Here is a 13445-nt window from a genome sequence, read left to right as displayed (position 1 = left end):
GTATTTCATTCTGCAAAGGATACGGGTAATGGGTACAAATCATATGTTATGGTTACGACTTGGTTGAATGAGTTGTATACTGGACAGTGTCTGATCCAAGGTGAGTCTTGGATACGCGTGGTGGAAACCAATCATATGGAAGGATACGACTTGTGAGGGCCAGTCGTATCCCTGGGATGGGATTTTGTGCAACATAAGTGAGGGTATTCTGGACATTTTTCTACTTACCTTAATTAGGATCCACGACTTCTAGTATACTTAGGAGGTTATTTACCCTATTATTCTATTCATTAACACTTAGAAACTATTCCTAAACATCCAATAATTCTCTCAAGGGCTTTTGGGGCAAGGAAGCTAGGGTTTCAACTAAGGGATTACTTTGGGGCTTGCTTTGTGATTTTCTTCCGTTATTTTTCTCGGTATAAGGCATGATTCTCTTCCCTCATTGAAATTTCAACTAAAGGCATGGTTTATATGATTGATTTCATGGTTTTACTTTTTCATGATTATGGTTTTCAACTATCAAAACAAATGCTTGGTTATGGTTTCTCATGGTTTTAATTATGCTTTTATATGCATTAATGATGGCTTTGAAAAATTGGATTGCATGGTAATGGTTTAATGGTCTTTGGAATTGATTTTGGTTATATTATCCCCCCAAGTTGTTTGACAAAATACTTATAAAAGGTATGTTCATTGACTTCTTTTAATGGGACTATTACTTATTTTTAGCTTATATATTAAAGCTTTAAATAATTTTAAGCAATTTTGAAAAGGCTAAAGGCTAAATGTTTATTCTTGTGGGGAACATGAAAGTCTCCCAAGTGGTTTGATATGGTATATGGAAGGGCACTTGAAAGTCCCCTTAACCTTAATGGTTTGGCTATGGATATTGCTTGAAAGTAATGGGGTGGTATGAAGATACCACTAATATTAGCCTTGATTAATAAAATGGTAAATGAATTGGTTTGATTAGTTGGAAATGGTTTTAATTGGGCAATAATGGCAGGGTGTGTAGCAAGGCCGTGGAAGGTGTCGATCTCGGGAGGACCAAAATTGAAAACTCATATTTACCGATATGAAAGGTCTTGATGACCATGTGTGTGTGTCACATTTTATATCGGGGGATGCACTAGTCATCCCATGTGATATTTCCTAGTCATGCGGCTACACGCACTGGGACCCTTTCAGCAGGGGAAGCTGAATACCATATCACCTATGGATAGTTAGGACGGCCAAGCTAATAGCCCAGATAAAGGTTTTAAGGACATACTAAACCAGGTTCCCTTTCCCGTCACTTATATATATGTATGTTTGTATGCATTATGTATGGTTTTACTTGGTTTTATAACTGGCATTATTTTATCCTTACCCTTAGTTTCATGCTAGCGGACATTCGCTAACCCGCCCACTAGTGGTTGTATACCCATGCTATGAAAAAACCGACCGTTTGACTCTTCCTTCTGTAACACCTCGCATTTCGGGCTAGAATAAAAATCATGACTCTGATGCGTTGATAATCCCAGAGCCTTAAATCCTATGCCAATTTGTCATGTTAATCAATTATATAGTATGTGAATCCATTTGAGCATGAATTTAGACCATAGAGGTCCTTCAACTCAATGACGAGTTGAAACTATTTCAATTGATTAAGTTTTAGTGGACGTTGTGATTTGTGTCATCTTCCATCGACCATAACTCTCTGTATATGTCGAATTAGAGAGACTAGTATGTGTCAAATGATAGGTCTTCAAGTTAACTTTCCAATGATACTAATTTTGCTAAAATCCAACACCCGAGCAAGAAGTTATGGCCTTTCAAAGTAGTATGTGTCGCCTAACCAATCACACATGGCCACTGAAAAGCATTTGCGATAGCATATGTGGTGCCTATGTAAATATAGGCGATATCATATGCGGTGACTATGTAAATATATGCGATATCATATGCGGCGCATATGTTATGGTTTCAAGTGACTTAAACACTCCATTTTTGAGGTAAAATGGTCCTTTTCCCACCCTTATTCAGCCATAAACACGAAATTCAGTCCTCAATTCTCAAAAATACATCCACATTCATCTAAAAATTCTCAAGAACACTCCCAAGGGTTTCAAACTAAAAACCCAAATAAATCAAGATTTAACCGTGGGTTTTCGAAATTGATTAGAGATTCGAAATCCCCAATCCACAGGCTTCAAGAAGCACCTATTATTTTTCAAAATAGAGGTATGCGGGGTTTTCCTAAATTCTCATGGTCATAGAAAAATCATGTTTTAGAATGGAGTTTTTGAATCTATGTATATATTTATGTATTAAATATTTTAACATCATTGTTTTGGTCTTTTGACCTTCTCCAAAGTGATTTGAGAATATGAATGTATGAAACCATGTATTTAAGAATGAATTCTTGTTGAGAGCATGATTTTCAGTGAATTCCCTCTTATTATGAATTTTTCAGATTTCTCATAGAATATGAATTGTTTTGCAATGCATCCTTGAAAATCACTATATAAAATGATTGAACTCTTGTTATAATTTAAAGGTGGTTTTAAATCACTAAAGAGGGAATCTAGCATGAATGTCTAATATTCATAATGCATGTAATGAAAGAGTGCATGGATTTGGCAAAGACACTAGACCACCATACGTTGATGAAGTTTTTGCATGATTTTGACTTGAGTTTCGAAACACGAAATCTTTTATATCAGTTGCATATTTTTGGTGGACTAAATTATGCTTTAAATGAAAGATTTAGCTTAATGTATTATGACTCAAAAATCAAGAATTGCAAGTCTTGGTATGACGATATCAATTCAGACCAATGCCATATCAGACTCAGACTAATAGACATTTTAAACTATCATGATTTTAGACATCCAGAATGTTGCATGTACAGAAAAGATTAAAAATGGGCATACAGAGATGTTAGGTGGTTCCCTGAAGAGGGCTTGAGTTCAAGCAACTCATTGCCTAAAACTGTAGTTTGCCGACCCGGGTATATTATTATACACTGACTTAAGTGTCGTGTGGCTTATCAGATTTAGGAACTCCAACCCTCGCGGCATACTCGAGTTGGAGGCTTCCCCGCCGAGTCAATGGCGAATTCCATATTGCCCGTGAAATATCAGACTTGTAGGGGATACCACCTAACTCAGAAGTAATACACAGATCAGAGTTTGAGATTTACAAATAAGTTACATATTTTTAGAAGGTGCCCATGTGTTTTTCAGAAACTGTTTTATGCATAATGTTTGATGAATATTTTCTCTCATGTATTATATATATATATATATATGTTCAATTACTCTATTTTGGATTGCTTCGCGTGCCAGTACAATTGTGCTGACCCCCCTTCCTCCCAGGTACTGAGGCACAGTCTAGGGGTCCAGATCCTCAGTAGAATCTACAGACAAGGTTGTCTTAGAGTCCAGTTGGTGAACCTTCTTTTCTTCGGAAAGCTTAGTCATTTAGGTTTTTATTTCAGTATGGTTTTTGGTCTGCTAGGGGCCTTGTCCCAGTTATTCAGATAGTATGTCAGTAGAGATTTCGCAGACTGTTGCAGATGTTTATTAAATATTGTTGGGCATGTTTTTAGGCCTTTAACTTTTTTAAATTATTGACCATGTTTTGTATTATTGTGTCTATTCTATATTACTTTGATCATATGAATTATGTGCATGATTACCAGATAGACAGAGGGCGTACCGGGCCTTTGGGTTTAGGAATGCTCGTCACGGCCAGGGCCCCGGTTTGGGTCGTGACAAACTTGGTATCAAAGAACGGTTCATGGTCCTAGAGTGTCTGTAAAATGCGTCGGGTAAAGTCTTGTTTATGGGTGTGTAACGCGCCACACTTATAAGCAGGAGGCTACAAGGCGTTTAGGAATGTCTCTTTTTCTTCATGTTCTAGTTCGTGCTATTGAGTCAGAATGTTCCTCCTTTATACTCTAATTCGTACTATGGTGTCACCCATACGAAAAGAAAAGTTATCCTAATTTCTTCCTCACTCTGGTGCTCCAGATATTCTCCGATTATCTAACAGAAATTTTAGAAGTCCCATAAAGGACGGGAGAGGAGTTCCCTAGTGTAAAATTGTGTCCTCATTCTTATGAGGCATTCAGTTAAGACAAGAGTAAGATGTGTATTATTGAGTCATTGAATATTGTGTATCAAACTTTTATCTCTTGTAATCTTGATATCATTGTGTTGTTGAAAACAAAAGTCTAGTGAAGCCGTGTGAGGCCTATTTCGATTCACTAGCATAGTTGTCTTGTCATTTATCTTATTCTTCTTGAAAACACAAAAATCAAAGTCTAGTGAAGTCGTGTGAGGCCTATTTTGATTCACTAGCAACTTGCTGTTTATTTTGTTATTCTTGTGTTTGTTGGAACTGTATTTCCACCCGAGTAGTAGTATAAGTTAGAGTATCGGTGTAATGACTTATTGGTAGTGAAATTAGACCAAGAAGTTTGTGATATGAAGTCACAAAGTTAGAGTTCAAAGTGAGGGTGACTTTTGTGATTAAATATTTATAGTTGAATAATCGTTGATTGAGAATAATTTACCCTTTCGTGGTGGTAGACTAATATGGTGGTACCATTTATGGATTATATAGTAGTCCATGGAGGAAGTGTTGACTCAGAATCTTATTTGTTTTCTTCCTTTCAAAATACAGAAAGAGCCCAGAGTGGATATTTAAGGTGGTTATAGAAACCCCTTATAGGCTATGAATGAAAATGGCTAGATTAGCTAGTAGGTTGTAAGTATAGACTCATTGTCATATGGGGTATTTGAAGGTAGTCTAAATTCCCATTGGGGTAAGTAAGTGTGATGTGATACAGCTGTATAAGTAGATAAGATTGTATGGTTATAATATAAGCTTAAGGTTGATCATGTCTATTATGTGACCTTACCCCTTAACCTTCTTCTCATTGGTAGTTGTAAACTAAAACTACTTATGAGAAAGTATGTAGTATATTTTTGAAGTATTTGGGTAGAATATCCCAATTTGAAGGATTAGTAAATTTATATTATGTTGCACTCTTTATTGGTTGTGAATGATTGATGCTAGACTATAGGGTTGAATTTAAATGGTGTGGTGGTGAATAGTGGCTAGAGATTGATGATACATGTTTCGTGGGATTAGATTTGTAAGCTTGATGTGTTGAAATAGTACGTGCTATGGATTATGAAAAGGAAAATCGTAAGGTCATGATCGATTATTATGGTTATGAATTTCTAGTGTACTAGTATTTCTTGATGTTTATTTCATAGTTTCTAAGCGAGGATTGTGTGTAAGGTTGGTTGTAAATCATGTTTAGCACTAGACATTAAGTTTGAAACAATTAATGCCATGGAGGTGGATGTGATGATTTCTTGGTTAATGATACTAGTTATATGGAAGTGATCTATAGGCTTGAACAGTGTATGCAAGTGCCTAAGTTTATTTGATTCGTAATGAAGTATGACATTGTATATATAATGTAGAAGTATGCCCAAGGTAGTATGAAGCTGTGGTTTTTTTCTAAGGCTATTACATGTTGTGTGTGGCTACTGGTACCGTTGAGTTGCTAGATGGAAAAAGACTAGCTAGATGGTATATGGTCTTCTAAATAGCCAAGTTAAGAACCTTTGATTGATAGCTTTGAGCCTTTTTATATGAACTTGATTCTCATGGTAGAAGAAAATAAATTTGAAGTTACTATTTTGGTAGACTATGATAGAAATAGAGTGGCTCATTGAAGACTTGGTGATACCATGTTAGGTGTTATAATCTAAGCTCAAGTCCTTGAAAGTCGTGCTAATAGAAATAAAAGTAGAGGCACTAGAGGGTGTGCACTTCAACTTTGGGGATACTCATGAAGATTCGAAGTTAGTAAGTGTTAGAGTAACAGATGATGACTATTGGGGTTATAGAATGATAGAGTGTTCCTCAGGAGGTAGTATTAGCAGTGGGTGTTCCACTTTCATATGTGGTCTTTCGGGTTAAGTTTTATTAATTTTGTGTATTGTCATATTTCAGAACCTAGAGTGCAGTGAGTGCAGTTAAGTTTAAAGTCTAGTAAGGTATCTGTCAAAAACTTAAGATGATGGCTTGAAGCTAAGAAGGAGATGACTAAATGAATAACCAAGTAAGACTCTCAGATTCTTGTAGTGATGTCATGATGATATAGAACATCAAAAATTAAGGGTAAATTTCAATCCATTCCTATCTCAATATTTTTCAGTGATCCTAATACCTACTCACGTTTTACGATTTAGTTCCATGATCAGTTCACGTTCATACATATGATAGAGAGTCATTTACTCACGCTTTATAATGTTCTTCGTTCCATAACTCATATTTTACGCCAAATAATTGGCGAGATTCAGCTTATAGCCATGAATACCCTAAATTCAGAGCGCTTTGGTGAGTCCCTGTTGTTGTTTTTCTATTCCTCAGGCCTCAGATGAGTGTCAAGATTCATATAGTATTATTCCATGCCTCCAGATCTTATGTTCTAACCTTTTTGTGACTCCTCCTTATGCGATGATAGTGGTGGTGAGTAATTATTCCTTGTTGATGAAAGATCATAGTACGCTTGTTTAGATGAGGCCATAAGTATGAAGTAAAATTTGGGGCTAAGTTTTTATTTATGTGATGGTTAGTGGAATTTTGTATGTGTATGTTCTTGGGGTAGCTCGTGGGAGTGATATTGATAGTGGTTTAGAGAATATGTGAAGTATGCCTTTATGAGTGTTTGCTTTGAAGTTCATATGTGGTTATAAAGATAGGCTTGAATGACATGTCGAGATTGTTGTAAAGGAACGCTACATACGCTAGCGACTTCATAGTAAAAGTTTAGAGTAGTCATTGAAGTGGTAAGGCATGTTATACTTAGGATGTGATCTTTAAAGGAGATATAGAAGATTGCATCATATGGTTTAGAATAATAGCGTGGTCTGGCATGTTGTATTTTTGTGACTTAGAGTTAGGCTTGATCACGGAGAAGGGATTAAGTTATTTCCGACATTAGTAGAAAGATTTGTCAATGCTCATATGAGAATTTTAAGATGAGTTGAATGAATATGATATTTAAGGAGAATAGTATAGTTAAGTGATATTCGAGAAGTTGTAATGCCAAAGGCCTGGTAATTCTATCCTAATTCAGGAGTTATATGCCTATGTTCCAGACTGCAGAGTAGTGTCAATGTGGTGATTCCTCAGTTGGATGTCTTGTGTAATCCGTACCCAAGATTCTTGGCTCCCTATTACTGCTAGAATTTCTTTAGAGAATTGTGATGAAGAGATACTCCAGTTAAGTATGAGGGTGTAGTATAATTCAGTCTATATGGCCAATAAGTCAGTTTAGTAGTTAGATTCGTATGACTTGTTTTCTTGCCTTTGCACTTATTCATGCTACTCGAAATCTCAGACATGCTACTATTCCAAGATAGAGTATACCAGTAGTTACGAGTATAGCCCATTTCATGCATCATGCATTAAATTCAGATTCCAGATGTTTAGTTATGATTCAATTCGTAGGTGCCCTGTGCATCGCCTCAGTTTTTCGAGTATCTTAGTGAATTGAGCATTCATAGAGGGACATAGGGTACCAAGGGGGAGATACCCCATTCAGTTGCATGCATAGATTCTTATTACAAGCTTCACATCAGTTATTATTGCGTATTTAGCCATACGTTCATATGTTAGTTCAATCAGATATTCATGCATTAGAAATGCATGTTCAATAGAAAAGTTCAGCTTATCAGTGTATTCAGTCCTGCATTCATGATAACAACTCGGTCACAGATCCATGCATCAGATATGCATGATTCATTATGAGAATTCAGCCTATGAGTAGCTTCAGTTGTGTATTCCATGCTTCGGAAATGCATGTCCGGCATAAGCATTTAAAACATCAGTAGTTCCAATCTTATAGTCATGTTTCCAATCAGTGTATCCTTTCTTAGGGAACATATTATGTCAGCTTTATACCATACCCTTAAAACTTCGACATTCTATCCATCATTCAGGGACGAATGATCCTGAAGGAGAGATAATGTAACACCCCGCATTTCGGGCTAGAATAAAAACCATAACTTTGACGCGTTGATAATCCCAGAGCCTTAAATCCTATACCAATTTGGCATGTTAATCAATTATGTAGTATGTGAATCCATTTGAGCATGAATTTAGACCATAGAGGTCCTTCAACTCAAGGACGAGTTGAAACTATTTCGATCGATTAAGTTTTAGTGGACGTTGTAATTTGTGTCAGCTTCCATCGACCATAACTCTCTGTATATGATGAATTAGAGAGCCTACTATGTGTCAAATGATAGGTCTTTGAGTTAAATTTCCAACGATACCAATTTTCCTAAAATCCGACTCCCGAGCAAGAAGTTATGGCCTTTCAAAGTAGGCATTATTCGAGTTCTCGGCCTGTAGCCACTGAATGTGAGATTTTTGCCTATAAATACTTTCCTCAGTCATTTTCCATTTGTCAAGTCGAACCTTAATCTCTTTTTCCTCATTAATGAGATAATCATGGAGTAACTATTGACCAAGCTTCTCCTGCACAATCTGTAATTTACCCCTTAAGTCTTTCAACTTATTACCTACTCCTTTAAACTGACTAGTATTCAGATTCTTCAAAAGTTGTTTGACGTTCTTCAATTTCGCCCATACTCTACTCATTGACCCGTCACTATCCTGTCCCAACCAGTGACAAAAGCTGTTTATGTGTCGTTAGGCAGTTGAGAAACCTAAATGGCTTTGCAGTATGGACATGTCAACCCCACATCTCTATTCCAATCGCCTTCATTTAAGCCATTCCAATATCCATCAAAAATTTATTGAGGTCCTTTGTTTCCACTGGAGCACCAACTAATGTATCTTCAGGGACTAGCACTGCATTAAAGTCCCCCACTGCCAACCACGAACCTTTGACATTGCTATGTATAGCCCTTAACTGCTTTCATAATTCTAGCCTATCTTGTACTGTGTGAAGCCCATAAATGGCTGTAAAGTTGAATCAGAAATTAGTTGCTTGAATTTGAATGGCTCCATGAATCACTTATGGTCCCATATCATTAAACATTAAAATCCAACACCTTAGGATCCCAAATCACCCATATTCTTCCTTTAGTAGTAGCACTTCCATTAGATGCCCATATCCAGCCTGTAATAATGTTAGGTAATATAGATGCCTCTTTTTGGTACTTAACTCTATGTTATAATATAGCCAATAGCTTCATGTTAGCTTCTTTTATTGCCACTCTTAGCTCCCTAATTCTTTGAGCTTTATTTGCACCCCTCACATTGCATGTAACAATATTCATAGATGTTCACCAGGATCTGCAGGTAGATTTGTTACTCTGCTGGTACTGCACTACTTCATTCCACCATCTACACAAAAGTACAGCTAGCAAATATACTGTACATTTAAGTAGCCAAAAATATATTTTACACCTTATAGCTCAATCTGATTTGACCATTCACGGTAAACTAACTTTTCTTTCCAAGTTATTTGGGAAACAACATTTGTTTACTGATTAGTAATGTAAATTATGAATTATCTAACAACACAACGTATAAAAACTTATTTACTAATTATGATCAACGGACTGATATTTTTTCTAATAAGGTATTTCAAAAGAAATTTCTTCACAAAATGAAAACTTGCCTGGAGAATGCAACTATCAAGGCCCATATCCATTCAAACATCTGATGAAAGCAAATTGCAGGAACAAGTTCTTTATTGTGCATGTATTGTTTGAAGTACCTAGAGATAGCATATTACTATTGAATGAACTATAATTCCCACCTCTAACACCTGCAAAACTGTTATCGATTTTTGAGATAAATGATCATCAACGAGATATCTGTCATTAGTCTCTATTTCGAGTGGGTATAGTTATAAAAGATCGGTTATGTATTTAGGAGCCCAAATCTGAAAATTTTGGATGATTTAGTGTAGTTTTGAGGTATTTTTTGAATGAATTGGTGGTTGAATTCGAGGAAGAAGACAAAATCCATTTTGTGTATACATTTGTATACTGTATTATATTTATTGTATAGGCAATACACTGATTTTCTTCTTCCACTTCATTTTATACACACTTATATAATGTAGATACATTATCTAAACACATGCATATGTACATATTTGTTTAATTATATATTGTTGAATAATTGTATATATATAAAACATTGTGCAAAATTATAAAAGGTTTGTAATACATTCATATACAATATTATACACTATTATAAAAAAGGGAAAAATTCACAAATAGCATACTTAACACCTTAATTATGAGATTCATAGCAACACTTTCATAATTACATATTATAGCAATTTGTATTTTGTATTTTAACAAACTGTTGCTATAAATATACAAATACAAATAGTTTTACCACCCTTATTTAACTGAAATCAATTGCGATAATTATGGTAAAATTACTTTAAATTAATGTGCAGATTTCTTTCCCATAAAAAACTAATAAATCACGTGATTTCCGTTATTTGTTAGCAACAACAATCAAATTCAAATTTCAGTTTCAAAAAATGTGTGCAGGCAAAACAAAAATCAAAATAAAAAATAAAATCCATTAAATCCTTTTCTGTTCAATTTATTCTAATTGTACAATCAAATTAAGTGTATCTTGTTCTGTTCAATTTCTTCAAATTCAACGATCAGTTTCTTCGAATTCAACGATAAACTGTACGTTCTTCTGGATAATTTGTTCGAATTCAAACATCAATTGCAAATTCATCCTTTACTATTGTTGAAGGTATTCATTCATAATGCATTTTCTCATATCAATTTCATCATGTGTTATGAAATCGAAAAAATAGAATTTATTATTAATTTTTTTCCGCACCATTATAGTTATTTGGTTCAATTTTTTTTATTGATCCATACTGCTGCTTCGTTCAAATTTTTCACGTCCTCGTTAATTTGTTTTGAATAGTTTGTAAATAAATTTCGAGTAAAAGTTAATGCTACACAAAATTGATTCGGTAGAACGAAAAATAGTGATCGAAATTAATTTTTAAAGCTGATAAAATTCAATTTTTTGGAGTTTTGATTCTCGAAATTTGATAGTATATCTGTATATGTGAAAAAATCATTTGTAGATAATTTGATTGTGTTCGATTATGGAGGATGTGGCTTTGATGGTATTTAACATTGAACAACTAATATGTAATTGTATTTTGGCTGAAAAGTTTTGTTGTGTTTGTATTTTAAGTTTAACCAATGTTTTGTAATTGTATTTTTAGATGTAGTTATTGGTTGTGTAAGTATATATTGTTTACGTTTATAATTGTAGAAATTTGTTTGAATTTGTTTTGTGTAAGTGTATGTTTTAATTATTGACAACTTACAGGTGTGTATATTCGTGATTTTAGGTGAAATAAGTTATCAATAGGAAGTATATTAGTTTTCGTGAAGCATTCCAGAAGGTGGACGTATGAATAAAATTATGAAGAGTACGTCAATGATGCAATATTATTGAGCACAACGGCACCATTCAATGAACTACACAAACTTTTGGCATCTCACCTAAATGTGGATTTGAGCAGAAAACGTATTCAAGTGGAATATCAACTACGAATAGTGTATATGTATTTTGAAGTGTAATCTGAACAATGTACCAAATCTTACTGAACACTGAAAAACAAACATGTACTACAAACTTATCGAAATCATATTCAACATGTATGAGTAAAATGAATAACTTTCAATCACTTGTCAATTAATAACTTTAATTTGATTCACTACAAAACATAAGATAAGAAAGAACAAATAGTAAAATTGAGAAAGTGATATCAATATATATTTGCCAAAAATTTTAGAAATTGATATCAATATGTATTTGTATTATAAGTCACGTTTAATAACATAATTTTTTATAAATTTTGGCTATATGTATTTGCCAATCTATATACTAAAAAAACATAGTATATGAATACATACTAAAAAAATAAATATAAAGTATCATATGTATTTGACAGTAAACAAATAAATATTAAAATACATATGATGTTAACTGCATATGTATTTTTAAGTTAAACATGAATATTGTATATGTATATATGAAAAAAATCTAAAAGGAGCATATGTATTTTTGAATCTAAATTTCAACGTAACAAATAAAATTGAATACTGAAATAAAACACATACTACAAAATTATTGAAAATATATTCAACAAAAAGATTAAAATGAATTACTTTCATTCACTTCAAAATCAGTAAGGTTGATTCACTTCAAAACATAAAAAAAGTTTCTACAATGACTACCAACATCCAGATTAATCTTGACAACTATGTAATGTAATAAAATCATGAATAATCAGACATCTAAAACTTTCATGACACTAGTTATCTTGCTTTCCCTAACAGGCTTTAATGGTGCTTCGTCATTACTTTGAGCTTTTGCTTCTTGTTTTCTCATTCCGTAGTCCCACAATATCTTGACGGACATAACATATCTGTACAACTGTGCTTGAACAACACAGTGTTTCTTCTTCATGAAATATCCAAAAAAGTTATTGTTACAAAAATATTTGTACTGCTCCTTGTTTAATATGGCTTGTAAATTTTTCTCGATGTCATTATCACTGTAGGAGCACATATGTGGTGCAAATCTTGAAAGTTTTCTTACAGTGAAAATTTCATCACACGGCACCTATACAGAGTAAAGTCACACCTTATTAAATTGTGAAAAACAACTAAACACAACCAACACATCAAAAAATACATATAACAATGTATATTGAACAAACTAAAAATACAAAACGATCACTAAAGCAAAATACATATGAAATTTGATATCTATGTATAAAAATACAAATACTACCCTATACCTTAAAATGTATATTAAACCATAATGAAAATACAATGAAAGTGCATATGTATCTGTATGCACTTTAACTTTCTATAACACAATCTGCATAGTTTATTTTTATTTTAATAAATACAATTATGACCAAGAATGTACGTGTATTTGTATTTCAATAAATACAAATATGGCCAAAGCCATAGAAAGTATTTCTATATTTCAACAATCCAAAATAGTTAAAAATACATATCAATTATAAGAAAAATACATATAGCCAAAAATCTCTCCATGACTAGTTCCTATAAAAATGTATTTTTCATACATGCAACTTAGCAAATATCATGTAATATACAAAACACAAATAAACATATCAGCTTCACATAAAATACAATTAAATACATGTTAACCAAAAATGTCTATTTAACCTATAATATACACAAAATTAGCTTGCTGAAGTTAATAAAATTACATATCAGCATACCATGAAATACATATTAACTGAAATACATGCAAAAATACATATTACCCCCAAATTAAAGAAAAGTTTTACTGAAATTCCTAAATATATAATAGTAAATAAAAATACATTTACAACGAAAAATACCTCTTCTTCTATG

This window comes from Capsicum annuum, chromosome 10, assembly GCF_002878395.1.
Source record: "Capsicum annuum cultivar UCD-10X-F1 chromosome 10, UCD10Xv1.1, whole genome shotgun sequence".
Taxonomy (NCBI): domain Eukaryota; kingdom Viridiplantae; phylum Streptophyta; class Magnoliopsida; order Solanales; family Solanaceae; genus Capsicum; species Capsicum annuum.
The sequence above is the reverse complement of the archived record's forward strand: the minus strand, read 5'-3'. Positions refer to the sequence as shown.